The 14,115-nt window shown below is 44.0% G+C and overlaps 1 protein-coding gene and 1 pseudogene across 3 annotated transcripts in view; one reads left to right on the forward strand and one right to left on the reverse strand.

Annotated features, from left to right (window-relative positions):
- Positions 1-14,115, reverse strand: part of ACAD9 (acyl-CoA dehydrogenase family member 9) — a 47,034-nt gene that overhangs the window by 23,978 nt on the left and 8,941 nt on the right. The window lies entirely within an intron of this gene.
- LOC110124126 (proteasome subunit beta type-7 pseudogene) lies at positions 4,463-12,207 on the forward strand (annotated as a pseudogene).

Here is a 14,115-nt window from a genome sequence, read left to right on the forward strand (position 1 = left end):
TTGCCTGGCGAATCCCGACGCGGGAGCCTGGTGGGCTGTGGTCTATGGGGTCACAGAGTCGGATACGACTGAAGCGACTTAGCAGCAGAAGAGAACAATCCCCAGACAAAATCTCACAGCAGACCTTTGGCATGGCTTTCCTGGCCTTGAGAGGCCTCTGGGAAATGTAGTTTGAAACCTATTCTGAGGAATAAGAGTCATCATAGAAAAGCTACATGTTCAATGGGCCAAACTTATTTTCAAAATAAATTATCTTGACTGTGTTTAACAAAAATGGGGGTAAATAAAAATTATGTTCCACTAGCCAAAGTAGCAATAAAAGACTTCAAAGGCAGTTCAATGTTTCAAGATAACTTGTACCATGCACCCTACTTTTCCTGGGGTCCATTTTATAAACGCCTTTTTCAATTTCTATATTCATCAGTTTATTTGCCTGTTCTGAAACAGCCACCTGTAAGTCAGACCTATCAGTTCAGTTCAGTTCAGTCGCTCAGTCGTGTCCGACTCTTTGCAACCCCATGGACTGCAGCACGCCAGGCCTCCCTGTCCATCACCAACTCCCAGAGTTTACTCAAACTCATGTCCATTGAGTCAGTGATGCCATCCGACTGTCCCATCCTCTGTCATCCCTTTCTCCTCCTGCCTTCAATCTTTCCCAGCATCAGGGTCTTTTCCAGTGAGTCAGTTCTTCGCATCAGGTGGCCAAAGTATTGGAGTTTCAGCTTCAACATCAGTCCTTCCAGTGAATATTCAGGACTGATTTCCTTTAGGATGGACTGGTTGGATCTCCTTGCTGTCCAAGGGACTCTCAAGAGTCTTCTCCAACACCACAGTTCAAAAGCATCAATTCTTCAGCACTCAGTTTTCTTGCTAGTCCAACTCTCACATCCATACATGACTACTGGAAAAACCATAGCCTTGACTAGATGGACCTTTTGGCAAGGTAATGTCTCTGCTTTTTAATATGCTGCCTAGGTTGGTCACAGCTTTTCTTCCAAGGAGCAAGTGTCTTTTAATTTCATGGCTTCAGTCACCATCTGCAGTGATTTTGGAGCCCAAGAAAATGAAGTCTCTCACTGTTTCTGTTGTTTCCCCATCTATTTGCCATAAAGTGATGGGACTGGATGCCATGATGCATTAAGTTAACTTTAAAAATGCCTTCCAACATTAAAAACAAATTACCAATAAAGGTAACATTATATTTCTTGATCTGGATGTATTCATTGCATAAAACTGCTACAACTAAACATTCATGAGACCTAAACTTTCCTGGAGGCATTTACTAAACTTGAATTTTTTATTTACTACCTGTACCTTCTAGAAAGTAACAGAACAAACACGTAACTGCCATTACTCTCCTGAAACATTTGGCAACACACCAGACTCGAGGCAGTCTCTGGACCCAGCCCCAGTGTTCAGAACCACCGTCTTTCCCCAGAGTCCACAGGTTCTGAGAACAAGTCAGTTTGTCAACTATGAAAACATGTTCAGCAAAGGAAAACTCAACCATCCCTGCATTAGGTCTGCAACTGCAGACTTTCATATGAGTCAAGTTCAAGTGTTCCCATAAGCTGCCAACAAATTAAACTTCATCACTATTATAAACCATAAAAACCACCATAACCATGCTTCTAAATTTTTATACACATGGGTCACTAATGAGAAATATAGGTTCCCCAAATGGAGGGCAAACCCCTCATTTTTTTACTTTCACAACTTTACTGTTGTATATAATTGGCACGTAATGAACTGCACAAACAGAGAATAGTTTTTTGAGTTCTGAGATCTGTTCGCCCATGAAACTGTCCCCACATTCAACAAAAACCTTTCCATCCCGACTTCCTGGTGTCCGTCTGAGATCAATCCTTCCCTGTCTCCATCCCCAGGCAAGCACTCATCTTTCTGTCTATGGATTAGTTTGCATTTTCGAGTTTTACATACATGGGATCACACAGTATTTTGTTGGTCTGGTCTCTCTGATTTGGCATAATTGTTCAATGGCCAATGTGTTGAGTATGAAATTGTTTACCTATTCACCCCTTGAAGGACATTTGGGTCATTCCCAGTTGGGGGCCCTCAGAAGGAACATCTGTATTCAGATTTTGGGGCTGTGACATGTACTGCATCTGGAGGTATGTACTGCACTCTGCTAGTATGCTCAACTTTTAAGAAAGTGTTCAAAAACAGGCTGCCTTAGCATACGGCGTGCCGAGGACACAGAGCAGAGCCCCGTCACTAGTAGAAGAGAACCAGCCTGAGCCTGTGCATTCTCAACAGGGCAACACCACCCCCTGGGGGTGAAAGCTGGTTCTGGAGGAAGGGAAGCAAAAAAAAAAACTTATGTGTGAAGAACAGAAACACCTATAATACTTACAGAAACATGTACAGCATAGTTGTGGCATTACAGTTTCACAAAGGGAGACTTCCCGGGTGGCCCGGTGGTTAAGAATCCAGCTCCCAATGCAGGGGACACAGGTTAGTCCCTGGTCTGGGAAGATCCCACACGCCTCGGACTATCTGAGCCCACGCGCCTACAGTCCATGCTCCGCAACGAGAGAAGCCACGGCAATCAGAACCCCGTCACCGCAACGAAGACCCAGCGCAGCCAGAACTAGATAGATGAATCAGCAATGTTTTAAAATGCCGCAGAGGGATGCAATGAGGGGAACAGGGGATGAGAGAGCAGTGATCACGAGTAAGAATGCAGAGAAGCACTGCCGTCCAGGCTGCTCCTCCTTCTAACTTAAAAGCGAGTCTTGAACGGGTCCCACTGAGATCCACAAGGACCGACAGGCAACAGAAAACTACGGGGCACATGAAGCAGCAGGGAAACATGAGTGCAGACGAGAAGAAAAAGAATCAGTCCACTGACTGTGGCCCAGAAATAACAAAGATGACAGCAGGCAAGAGTATTACAAGAGTTATAACTAAATTCTAAATTCTCAAAAAAGTAGAAGGAAATATGAGCATAGTAAATAGAGATATAGGAGGGGAAAAAAAGTCAAATCAAACTGCCCAGAGATGAAAGACCGCTTAAGATGAAAAACTCTGGATTGGATTAACAGTAGATCAAATACTAGGGAAAAAAAAAATTAGTGAACAGAAAACATAACAATAAAAACTATACAAAATGAAAGACAAAAAAATAACAGCATCAGTGAATTGTGGGACAACCTCAAGCAGATCGCTCTCTATCTATGTATACTCTCCAAGGGGGAGGAGCGAATGGGTGTGCTATGGCTGGTGATAAAACAAGTTTAAAGAAATCTAATGGTCAAAAACGTACCAAAATTGATAAACACTATAAACGCAGAGATCCAAGAAGTTCAAAGAACCCCGAGAAAAATGTGAAGAAAACTATACTAACATCAATTTCTCTAAAACCACTCAAAAGCATCCAGAGACAAAGAAACAACACATGGGAGAAAAAAACAAAGATAAAATGGTAGCAGGCTTCCCTGGTGGCTCAGCTGGTAAAGAATCCACCTGCAACGCGGGAGACCTGGGTTTGATCCCTGGGTTGGGAAGATCCCCTGGAGAAGGGAAGGACTACCCACTCCAGTGTTCTGGCCTGGAGAATTCCATGGACTGCCATGGACTGGATTATATAAATATAAAATCACATTAAAAGAATCATATATACAAAACCAGTGAAAAGGCAGAGACGGGGAGGGTGAAATGGGTAAGCGGGTCACCCTGTCTGGCGAGGGTGAAGCTACAGTTCTGGTGTGACATGGTACAGTACACACAGAAGCAGGGCTGTAACATCGTACACGTGAAACATACAATGGTATAAACCAATAAATATACATTTAAAAAGGCCAAGACTGACAAACAGTATTTTTAAATGCTGCCCATATGAAATCACCTTATCATTTTTATTTTGAAATAATTTTAAAGAAAAGTCACAAAAATAGTATAGAGTTCCCGATACTTTTCATTCAGCTTTTCCTAAGAGAAGCTTACAGAATCATGGGGAAACCACCACAATTAAGAAATTGACAGTCATACAATATTACTAACTAAATTACAGAATTAATTTTAATTTCACTGGCTTGTCCACTGATGCCCTGTTTCTGGCCTGGGATCCAGTCCAGGAGACACACTGTATTTGGCCATCATGTCCCCTCAGTATTCTCCAGAGTGAGCCCAGGGATACGAAAGAGGACATGACACGAGGACCACGGAGAGCCCCTCAGGGCTCAACGCCCAGGCCGAGCGCCGCGCCATGTCCCAGGGCAAGCGCAGCACAACCATCTTCAAAGAGGCAGAGACACTGGAAAGAATTCTACACAGTGAACACGGAAACCTTCCACAGACCAGGAGCAAACTTCCTTAACCTGGTTCAGGGCACCTACAAAAAACAGACAGCTAACATCATACCTAAGGTAAAAGACTGAAGGCTTTCTCGTTCAAATCAGGCACAAGGCAGGGAAGTTTGCTCTGACCACTCCTATTCGTCATGATCAAGCAAAGGAAAGAAGGAAAACCGGATTGGAAAGGAAGACATGAAACTGCCCTCATCACCAACAACGAGACTGTCCAGGTACTAAACACTCCAGGACCAGCCAAAAAAGCACTGTGAGCTACTCAACGAGCTTAACAAGGCTGCCGGGGTACGAGATCAACACACAAAAACCAACTGGACTCACTGGGAAGGTCTATCAAGGGAGCTGAACATGTGAAAATTTTCTACATCAGGCAAAGGCAAATTAAAACAAGATAGCACTCCACGTCTATCAGAATGGCTACAGTTTTTTAAAACTTTTTTTTTTTTTAATAAACAAAACCAGTGACAACACCAAATCCAGGCAAAAAGGCACAGAATCTAGAATATATTGCCTCTGGGAACATAAAATAGTACAGCCAGCACTCTGAAAATAAACACACGCACTACCTCAAGACCCAGCAACCTCACTCCTGGCCATTTATCCCGAAGAGATGAACACATGTTCACACAAAGCTTGAACACAAATGTACACAGAAGGTTTACTCATAAGAGCCCCCAAACTGGAAACAACCAAGATGTTCTTAAGCTTCAGAACAGTCAACAAACTGTGGTAACAGGTACATGGAAAATTGCTGCTGCTGCTAAGTTGCTTCAGTTGTGTCTGACTCTGTGCGACCCCATAGACGGCAGCCCACCAGGCTCCGCCGTCCCTGGGATTCTCCAGGCAAGAACACTGGAGTGGGTTGCCATTTCTTTCTCCAACACATGAAAGTGAAAAGTGAAAGTGAAGTCGCTCAGTCCTGTCCGACTCTTAGCGACCCCAGGGACAGCAGCCCACCAGGCTCCTCTGTCCATGGGATTCTCCAGGCAAGAGTACTGAAGTGGGCTGCCACTGCCTTCTCTGGCGTGGAAAACTGCTGAGCAGTAAAAAAGCACAACCCACTGACACAGAGCAACAAACAGAAGAGTTATACAGGGTGAAAAGGCCAATCCGCACAAAGTTTACACACATTGCTTGTCACTGTAGATCCATTACGGTCCCAGTGATACAGTGTTTTTAAATAACAAGATATACAAAGGGAGAAGAGACTAGTGGTTCCCAGAAGCTGGGGGAGGAGTGGGCAAGAGGGGAATACGGACATCAGAGGAACGTGTGAGTGAGTCCTGTGACGGAGCTGTCATGTCATGATCTGCACATGTGACAGAAGCACACAGTACACACACAATCAGCAAACGCAGAACGGGCACAACCTGCAGTAAGGCTGCTGTCCAGTTCCTGGTCATGATAAAGGACACAGTCTTGCACAGTGCATTCCGTAAAGGTAAGCACTGGGAGAAACGGACTGGGTGAAGGGTAAATTACCTTAAAGCAACCAATGTCATCATGATGCTTGTCATACTGCATACATACTAAATTTTAGGAGATAACCCTGAGGTTGAAATAAGAAATCTTCACAAAACACCAGCATCTGCTGAAGTTCAACTAAAACTGATGTTCAAAGGCAAAAACTAAGACACAATGGGATATATTTTATTTTCATCTTGTTTATAGTTCCTATATCTCCTTTCACAACTGTGAATTTCTTTTACATATGAAGTAAACAAAATATAGATTATGAAGAAAAATCCCAGAAATAGGGAATATGTACAGAAAAATGTTAACTTTCATACCACTGTAAAAATAATATGTAAAAAAATCAACTGTATTTCTACATACAAACAACAAATAATCAGGAGTCAAAATTTCTAAAAATACCACTTACGATAATACCAAAGAATTTTAAATACTTATGGATATATTTTTACAAACCATCAAAAAATAACAAGGATAAGTTGAGAAACCATCAGAAGCTTTTTGTAAAATTTGTCCACACTCTATGCACTGCCCATGACAACACAAAACGTTGGTGAGAGAATTAAGAATCAAATGAATGGGGAGAGAGTCCACAACTGGGGATCTGAAAATCCAGTACTGTTACAAATCTGAATTCTCCCTGAAACTGATTTACGGGTTTACTGTAACCCCAATCATACACAAGCCTTTTGTTGAAGCTAAAAAGCTGATTCTAAAATTCAGGAGCCGACGTGAAGGACCCAGAGGAGCCAAACGACCTTAGAAGAGAACAAGCTGGGGGACGAACACTGCCGGGCTTCAAGCCTGAGACGAAGCTCAGTGCAAACAACAACTTAACATGTGCGTGAAGAGAGGGCTGAAAAACAGAACCACATGGAAAACGGTTCATTGACTTTTCCACCTTTTCATACCGTGGCAAAATATACATGTAATTTACTGCCTTAACCAGCTTTTTAAACCAAAGAAATTTATTTTTTGGCGGTGTGGGTCTTAGTTGCAGCGACTAGGCTTCTCCAGCTGTGGCATCTGGGTCTGGAGCACTCAGGCTCAGCAGCTGTGGCGCATGGGCTTAGCGGACCCATGGCCAGTGGGGTCCTGGCTCCCCAACCAGAAACTGAGGCCGCGTCCCTCGCATTGGAAGGTGGATTCTTAACCACCTGACCATCAGAGAAGTCCCGTGTTGCATGTATCAATTGTTTATGTCTTTTTAATGCTGAGGAGTACTTCCTCATACGCATATACCAAAATTTGTTTATCCATGTACCTATTAATTGACATTTGGTAGGTATCCAGACTTTTGCATTCCAATCCTCTATAAAGAGATCAAACTGCCAACATTCATTGGATCACAGAAAAAGAAAGGGAATTTCAGAAAAACATCTCTTTCTGCTTCATTGACTATGCTAAATAAAGCCTTTGACTATGTGGATTACAACACTGTGGAAAATTCCTGAAGAGATGAGAATGAGAATACCAAACCACCTTCCCTGTCTCCTGAGAAACCTATATACAGGTCAAGAAGCAGAATTGATGCTTTTGTATTGTGGTGCAGGAGAAGACTCTTGAGAGTCCCTTGGACTGCAAGGAGATCCAACCAACCAGTCAATCCTAAAGGAAGTCAATTCTGAATACTCATTGGAAGGACTGATGCTGAACCTCAAATACTTTGGCCACTTGATGCAAAGATCCAACTCACTGGAAAAGATGCTGAAGCTGGGAAAGATTCAGAGCAAGAGGAGAATGGGGTGACAGAATGAGATAGTTGGATAGCATCACCAACTGAATTTGAGCAAACTCTAGGAGATGGTGAAGGACAAGGAAGCCTGGCCTGCTGTAGTTCAAGGGATCACAAAGTGTCGGCCATGACTTAACAACTAAACAAGAAGAAGTAACAGTTATTAATAGAATCAGACACGGAACAATGGACCAGTTCAAAATTTGGGAAGGAGTACAAGTCTGCTTATTTAACTTTTATGCGGAGTACATCATACAAAATGCCAGGCTGAACGAATCACAAGCTGGAATCGAGACTGCTGGGAGAGATACCAACAACCTCAGATATGCAGATGATACCACTCAAATGGCAGAAAATGAAGAACCAAACAGCCTCTTAATGAGGGTGAAAGATGAACACAAAAAAGCTGGTTTAAAATTCAACATTCAAAAAACTAAGATCATGGCATCCGGTCCCATCACTTCATGGCAAATAGAAGGGGAAAAAGTGGAAACAGTGACAGATTTTATTTTCTTGGGCTCCAATATCACTGTGGATGGTGACCACAGCCACAAAATTAAAAAATGGTCCCTCTTGGAAAAAAAGCTATGACAAACCTAGACAGTGTATTAAAAAGCAGAGACATCACTTTGTCAACAAAGGTCCATATAGTCAAAGCTATGGTTTTTCCAGTAGTCATGTACAGATGTGAGAACTGGACCATAAAGAAGGCTGAGTGCCAAAGAACTGATGCTTTCAAATTGTGGTGCTGGAGAAGACTCTTGAGAGAGTCCCCTGGACTGTAAGGAGATCAAACCAGTCAATCCTAAAGGAAATCAACCTTGAATATTCATTGGAAGGACTGATGCTGAAGCTGAAGCTCCAATACTTTGATGCCAAGCTCCAAAACCTGATGCCAAGAGACAACTCACTGGAAAAGACCTTGATGTTGGGAAAGATTGAGGGTAGGAGGAGAAGGGGGTGACAGAGGATGAGATGGTTGGATGGCATCATCAACTCAATGGACATGAATTTAAGCAAACTTCGGGAGATAGTGGAGGACAGAGGAGCCTGGTGTGCTGCAGTCCATGGGGTTGCAGAGAGTCAGACATGACTGAGCACCTGAACAAGGTATCGAGAGCTTAGCTGTCAAAAAAGGATGCTGTGAACATTTTTCTGTAAGTCTATTGCAGGCATGAGTTTACATTTCTCTTGGGTAAATATCTAGGAGGGCAGTGCCTGAATCATATGACAGGTTCATGCCAAACTCTAAGGAAGTGCCAGGCTCTTTTCCAAAGTGGTCGCCACCGCACACGCCCACTGGTGCCTTGGAGTCCCAGTCGCCCCACACTTTCGGCAGCAGTGGGTATGGGCAGCCTCTCCACTTCCAGGACCACAGTGAGTGTGTCGTCACGTCTCACTGTGGCTACACTTTCCTCTCCTCGGTGACTGAGGAGGTGCTGGGAACTCTCTCACGTGCTTATTTTGCCAACTGTACGTCTTTTGTTGGTGAAGTGTCTTTCAACCGTTTGATGCATTTTTGGGGAATTGGGTTTTCTTACTGAGCTTTAGGAAGTTTCTTTATGTACTAGAGTTAAGACTTCTAACTGGTATATGTTTTACAAAATTCTGCTTCTGGTCTGTGGTTTGACTTCTCATTTTCACAACAGCGTCTCAAAGAGCACAGCTGGGGTGGGCTGGGGCTGGGTACCGAGGCTCGGGAGCTCAGACCTGGGCACAGGACTGGGGCTGCTATGGGCAGCCAGCCTGAGGTGCTACAGTGTGCTCTGCCACATCCGAGGGGGTCTGGGAGGAAGCCTGGGCCCGCCAGAGAAGCGAGGCACCGATGGGGGTGGGCTGCACGGCCGTCTGCAGTCTCCAGAGGCAGGGATCACCCACCTGCACTCCACCGGCAGGCGCAGGCTGCCATCATAGATTCCAGAGGCCACCACCGCCGAGGGTCCTGGGAGCGGGTGCAGGTCACCACCCCACCCTGGGAGCCCGCACGGCCTGCCACTGCCCAGGGTCCTGGGCCAGCGTCCCCCGGGAAGCGCGTGGCCTGCTGCTGCTCCCGAGGGCTGCACGGCCCAGTGCCAACCCCCGCCCCCGCTCCCCAGGACTGCACGGGGAGGGTGCGCAACCCACCACCACAGCGGGGGAGGGCCCCACGGCTGGGAGCCGTGTTCCTGAGAACCTGCACACCCCGTCCAAGAGCTAACAGCCAGCACACGCTAAGCCAAAGGCGGCCAGCATCCAAACCAAAAACAGACCTCACAGCAAAAGACATTAAACCCACACATGCTACCCAGGGACACTCCCTCCAAGACTCCAGTAGGTTAACTGTTCCTCCCAAACTCACAGACTAGGAGAAATATGAGCAAAACGAAGAAGGAAAGGAACCACTCTCAAGTAGAAGACCAAGAGAATCCCCCTGCAAGAACTATAAAACAGACCTCTTCAGTCTAACAGACACTGATTTCAAAAAAGGAGATAAGGAAGCTGATGAAGGAATTACAAAAGACTATCAACAGGTAAGCAGATTAGTGTAGAAAGGAACTAGGATCCATGAGAAGGAGCCAAGAAAAATTAGAAAATTCATTTACTGAGACAGAAACCGCGCTCAAGGCAATAAACAGCAGAATGAACAACGCATCACAAAGAGTAAGTGACCTGGAAGACAGACTAGTGGGAACTACCCAATCAAAACAGCAGACCGAAACTCAAATGGGAAAAAAAAAAAGCAATGTTAGAGACCTATTGGATAATAAAAAGTGGGCCAATCTATGCATAATAGGGGCTCCAAAAGGAGAAGAGAGAGAAAAGGGGATTGAAATGTATCTGAAGAATTTATGGCTGAAAATTTCCGAAAGCTAAAGAAGGAAACAGGTATCCAGGCATAGGAAGATAAACCCAAACAAACCTACCCCAAGACATAATAAAAGTGACCAAAGTGAAACGTAAGGGGAGGATTCTAAAGGTAGAAAAACTGTTCTTTACAAGGGAACCCCCATGGGGCTATGGCTATCTGATTTCTCCACAGAAGCACTGCAGGCAAGAAGGGAGTGGCAAAACAGACTCAAAGCCTTGAAAGAGAAAAACCCGCAATGTAGAATAATCTATCCAGCAAGATTATCATTTGGAATAGGAGAAATAAAGAATTTCTTAGACAAGCAGAAACCAAAAGAATACAGCAATACTAAACCATCCTAAAAGAAGTGTTAAAAGGTCTTCTCTAAATAGAAAAGCAGCAGGAAGAAATAGGAAGGAGGAAATCACAAAAGGAAAATAAACCATTTAAATTAGCCAGTATATGGATTATATTTTAAAAAAAAAACCTATTTGTGAAAGCAATGATAAACACAAGGAACAGCAAAAGGAAAAACTTGAAGATGTAGAAACGGACATCCAAATCTTAAAATGTGAGGAATGAAAGTAAGAAAATGCACTTTGTTTAAAGAATGTGTTTGAATTTATATGGCTATCAGTCTAAAGGAAGGGGCCAACACAGTAGACAGACAGTGACCACAAAGCAAAGACGCAGGACAGAATCACAGAAACTGCAGGAAGGAACACAAGCATGATATAGAAGGAAATCATCACACCAGGGGAAAAAGGAACGAAGAATCAGCTGCAAAACAAGATTTGAAATGGCAATGCATATGTATCAATAATTACCTTACATGTTAATGGTCTGGATGCTTCATTCACAAGATACAGAGTGGCAGACTGCATAAAGAACAAAAGCCTGTAAATCCATGGCTAATTCATTTCAATGTATGACAAAAACTACTGCAATGATGTAAAGTAATTAGCCTCCAACTATAAAAATAAATGGAAAAAAAAAAAAAAAAAGAACAAAAGCCTGCAATATGCTGCCAACAGGAGGCCCACCTCAGGGCAAAGGACACACCCAGACCGAGAGGGAGAGGGCGGGGGCACCAGCCACCGGGGGCTTCTCTCGGCACAGAGAAACTGCCCCAGAGAGGCCAGCCTAGAAGTCAGTTTTGCAAAGGTAAAGGACAAGCTTCCCAGAGCCCGGAAAACCAGGATGACTATCGCAGGGGTGGTCTATGAGGATGCCATAGTGTTTGGAGGACATACAAGGCGATTACAGGGACGGCTGTTGTTGACAAGAACTGTCAAAAATACACTTCACATCTCCTAACAGTTACTGCCGTGGTCCTGGACAGCTGTGGACACGGACAAGACGACCTAGCTCACCTCCTCCATCCTGGAGCTCCACTCCCCCTGCACAGGCTGCATGGTGGCCAATCAGAGGTGGCCGCAGACAGATGCTTTCCGGGCAGCAAGGTTATACTGGCGGCCCTAGCGTTGTGGGGAGATGTTACGGGACCTCACCTCTGCAGCCTGAGTTCTCACAGTCGGCCGTTGAATTGCCTTATGTCACTATGGGTTCCGGCTCCTTGAGCGCCATGGCCGTGTTTGAAGGTAAATTTAGGACAGATATGGAGGAGGAGGAAGCCAAGAAGCTGGTGAGTGAGCCAGAGCAGCTGGTACCCTCAGTGACTTGGGTTCTGGAAGTAACGTCGATCTGTCATCAGCAAGAGCAAGCTGGACTCTCTCCACCCGTACTCGGCGCCCAAAAAGCAGCGGGGCGGGTGTGGCCAGTACGGGTGTGAGAAAGGACCACTACAGGCCTCAGTGAGAAGTCCCTGCCCTGGAAACTGAGGTGCTGCAAGAAACAGTCCCAAGAGCGGACACTTCCTGAACGGGGCTGGCGGCGGCTGGTCAAGGCTCAAGGAGGCTGGGGGCAACCGGGGCTTCCCCTGTAAGGTGTCCGGCCACTCTCTGCTGAGGAAACCCAATAGAAAACGACAACCCGAAGAAAGAAAAGAAAATGCGGATGACAAAGGTATTTCATGTGAATGGAAATGACCAAAAAGGGAGCTGCAGTACTCAGACAAAATGGACTGTGAAACAGAGGATAAAGAAAGTTAAAGGACACCATATAATGATAAAAAATCAACACACTCATCAACACGTATGCACCTGCTAGCAGGGCAGGCTTCCCAGGTGGCGTAGTGGTAAAGAACCTTCCTGCCAAGGCAGGAGATGGAAGAGACACGGGTTCAATCCCAGATCAGGAAGATCCCTTGGAGAAGGAAATGGCAACCCACTCCACTATTCTTGCCTAGAGAATCCCAAGGACAGAGGAGCCTGGAAAGCTACAGTCCATGGGGTCGCAGAGTCGGACACCAGTGAAGCAACTGAGTACACACACATTGGAACACCCAAATGTCTAAAACAAACACTAACAGATACATAGGAATACAATAATAGTAGGAAATTTTAATACCTCACTCACATCAAGGGACAGATCTTCCAGACAGAGAACCAATAAGGCAACAGAGGTCCTAAACGACACAGCAGAGGATTAGACTTAACTGACATTTTCATGGCACTACGTCCAAAAACAGAATTCAAGTACACATGGGACATTCTGCAGAACTGTTACATCCTCGGGCACAAAACTAATGCTGTGGAAAATTACATGCCCACAAATTCAACAACCTCAAGTTCAAAAGTATAGAAACTGTTTCAAGCCTCTTTTCTGACCACAACGAATTGAAACTAGAAATTAACCAGAGGAAAAGAAATTAAGAAAAAACAATTACATGGAGACTAAACAACACACTACTGGAAAACAAACAGGTCAAAGAGGAAATCATAAAGGAAATTACAAAATAGCTGAGACAAATGACAAGGGAAATAAAACCATACAAAATCTATGGGACATAGCAAAAACGGTGCTTAGAGCAAAGTTCACAGCAATTCAGGCCTTGCTCTCAAAACAAGAAAAGTCTCAGGTAAACAATCTAACCTAAAAGAATTAGAAAAAGAAGAACCAAAAACACCTAAAATCAGCAGAAAATAGAAAATAATAAAGACCAGGGAGGAAATAAAGCAGAATCTAAAGAAACAATAGGGAAAATTTCAATAAAACCAAGAGCTGGTTCTCTGAAAGGATATATAAAATAGAGAAACCTCTGGTCAGGCTCATCAAGAAGAAAAGAGAAAAAATCCAAATAAACACAATAAGAAATGAAAAATGAGAAATTTCAACCGACACTGCAGAAAAAAGAGGGGAAAAAAACTAAGAGAATGCTATGGACAATTACATGCCCACAAATTTGAATGGACAATTTTCTAGAAACATCAAAACTAAATAAAAAAATAGATCACCAAAACTAAATCAAGAAATAGACAATATGAACAAATCAATGATCAGAACTGAAATAAAATCTATAAAAACAAACAAAAACTTCCTACAAACAAAGGTCCAGGACCAGATGGCTTCACAGGTAAATTCTGCTGCCAAACATGCAAAGAAGAACTTATACCAATTCTTCTCTCTCTTCTAAAGATGGAAGAGGGAACACTCCAAAGACATTCTATGAAGCCCCCATCACCCAGATAACAAAACACCACCAAGAAAAGAAAATTACAGACCAGTATCTTTGATGAATATAGACACAAAAACCTACCTGAAGAGACAAAACACCTATACTCGGAAAACTATAAGACGCTCAGGAAAGAAATCAAGGATGACACAAACAGATGGAGAGATACACCATG

This window comes from Odocoileus virginianus, unplaced genomic scaffold, assembly GCF_023699985.2.
Source record: "Odocoileus virginianus isolate 20LAN1187 ecotype Illinois unplaced genomic scaffold, Ovbor_1.2 Unplaced_Contig_3, whole genome shotgun sequence".
Lineage (NCBI taxonomy): Eukaryota > Metazoa > Chordata > Mammalia > Artiodactyla > Cervidae > Odocoileus > Odocoileus virginianus.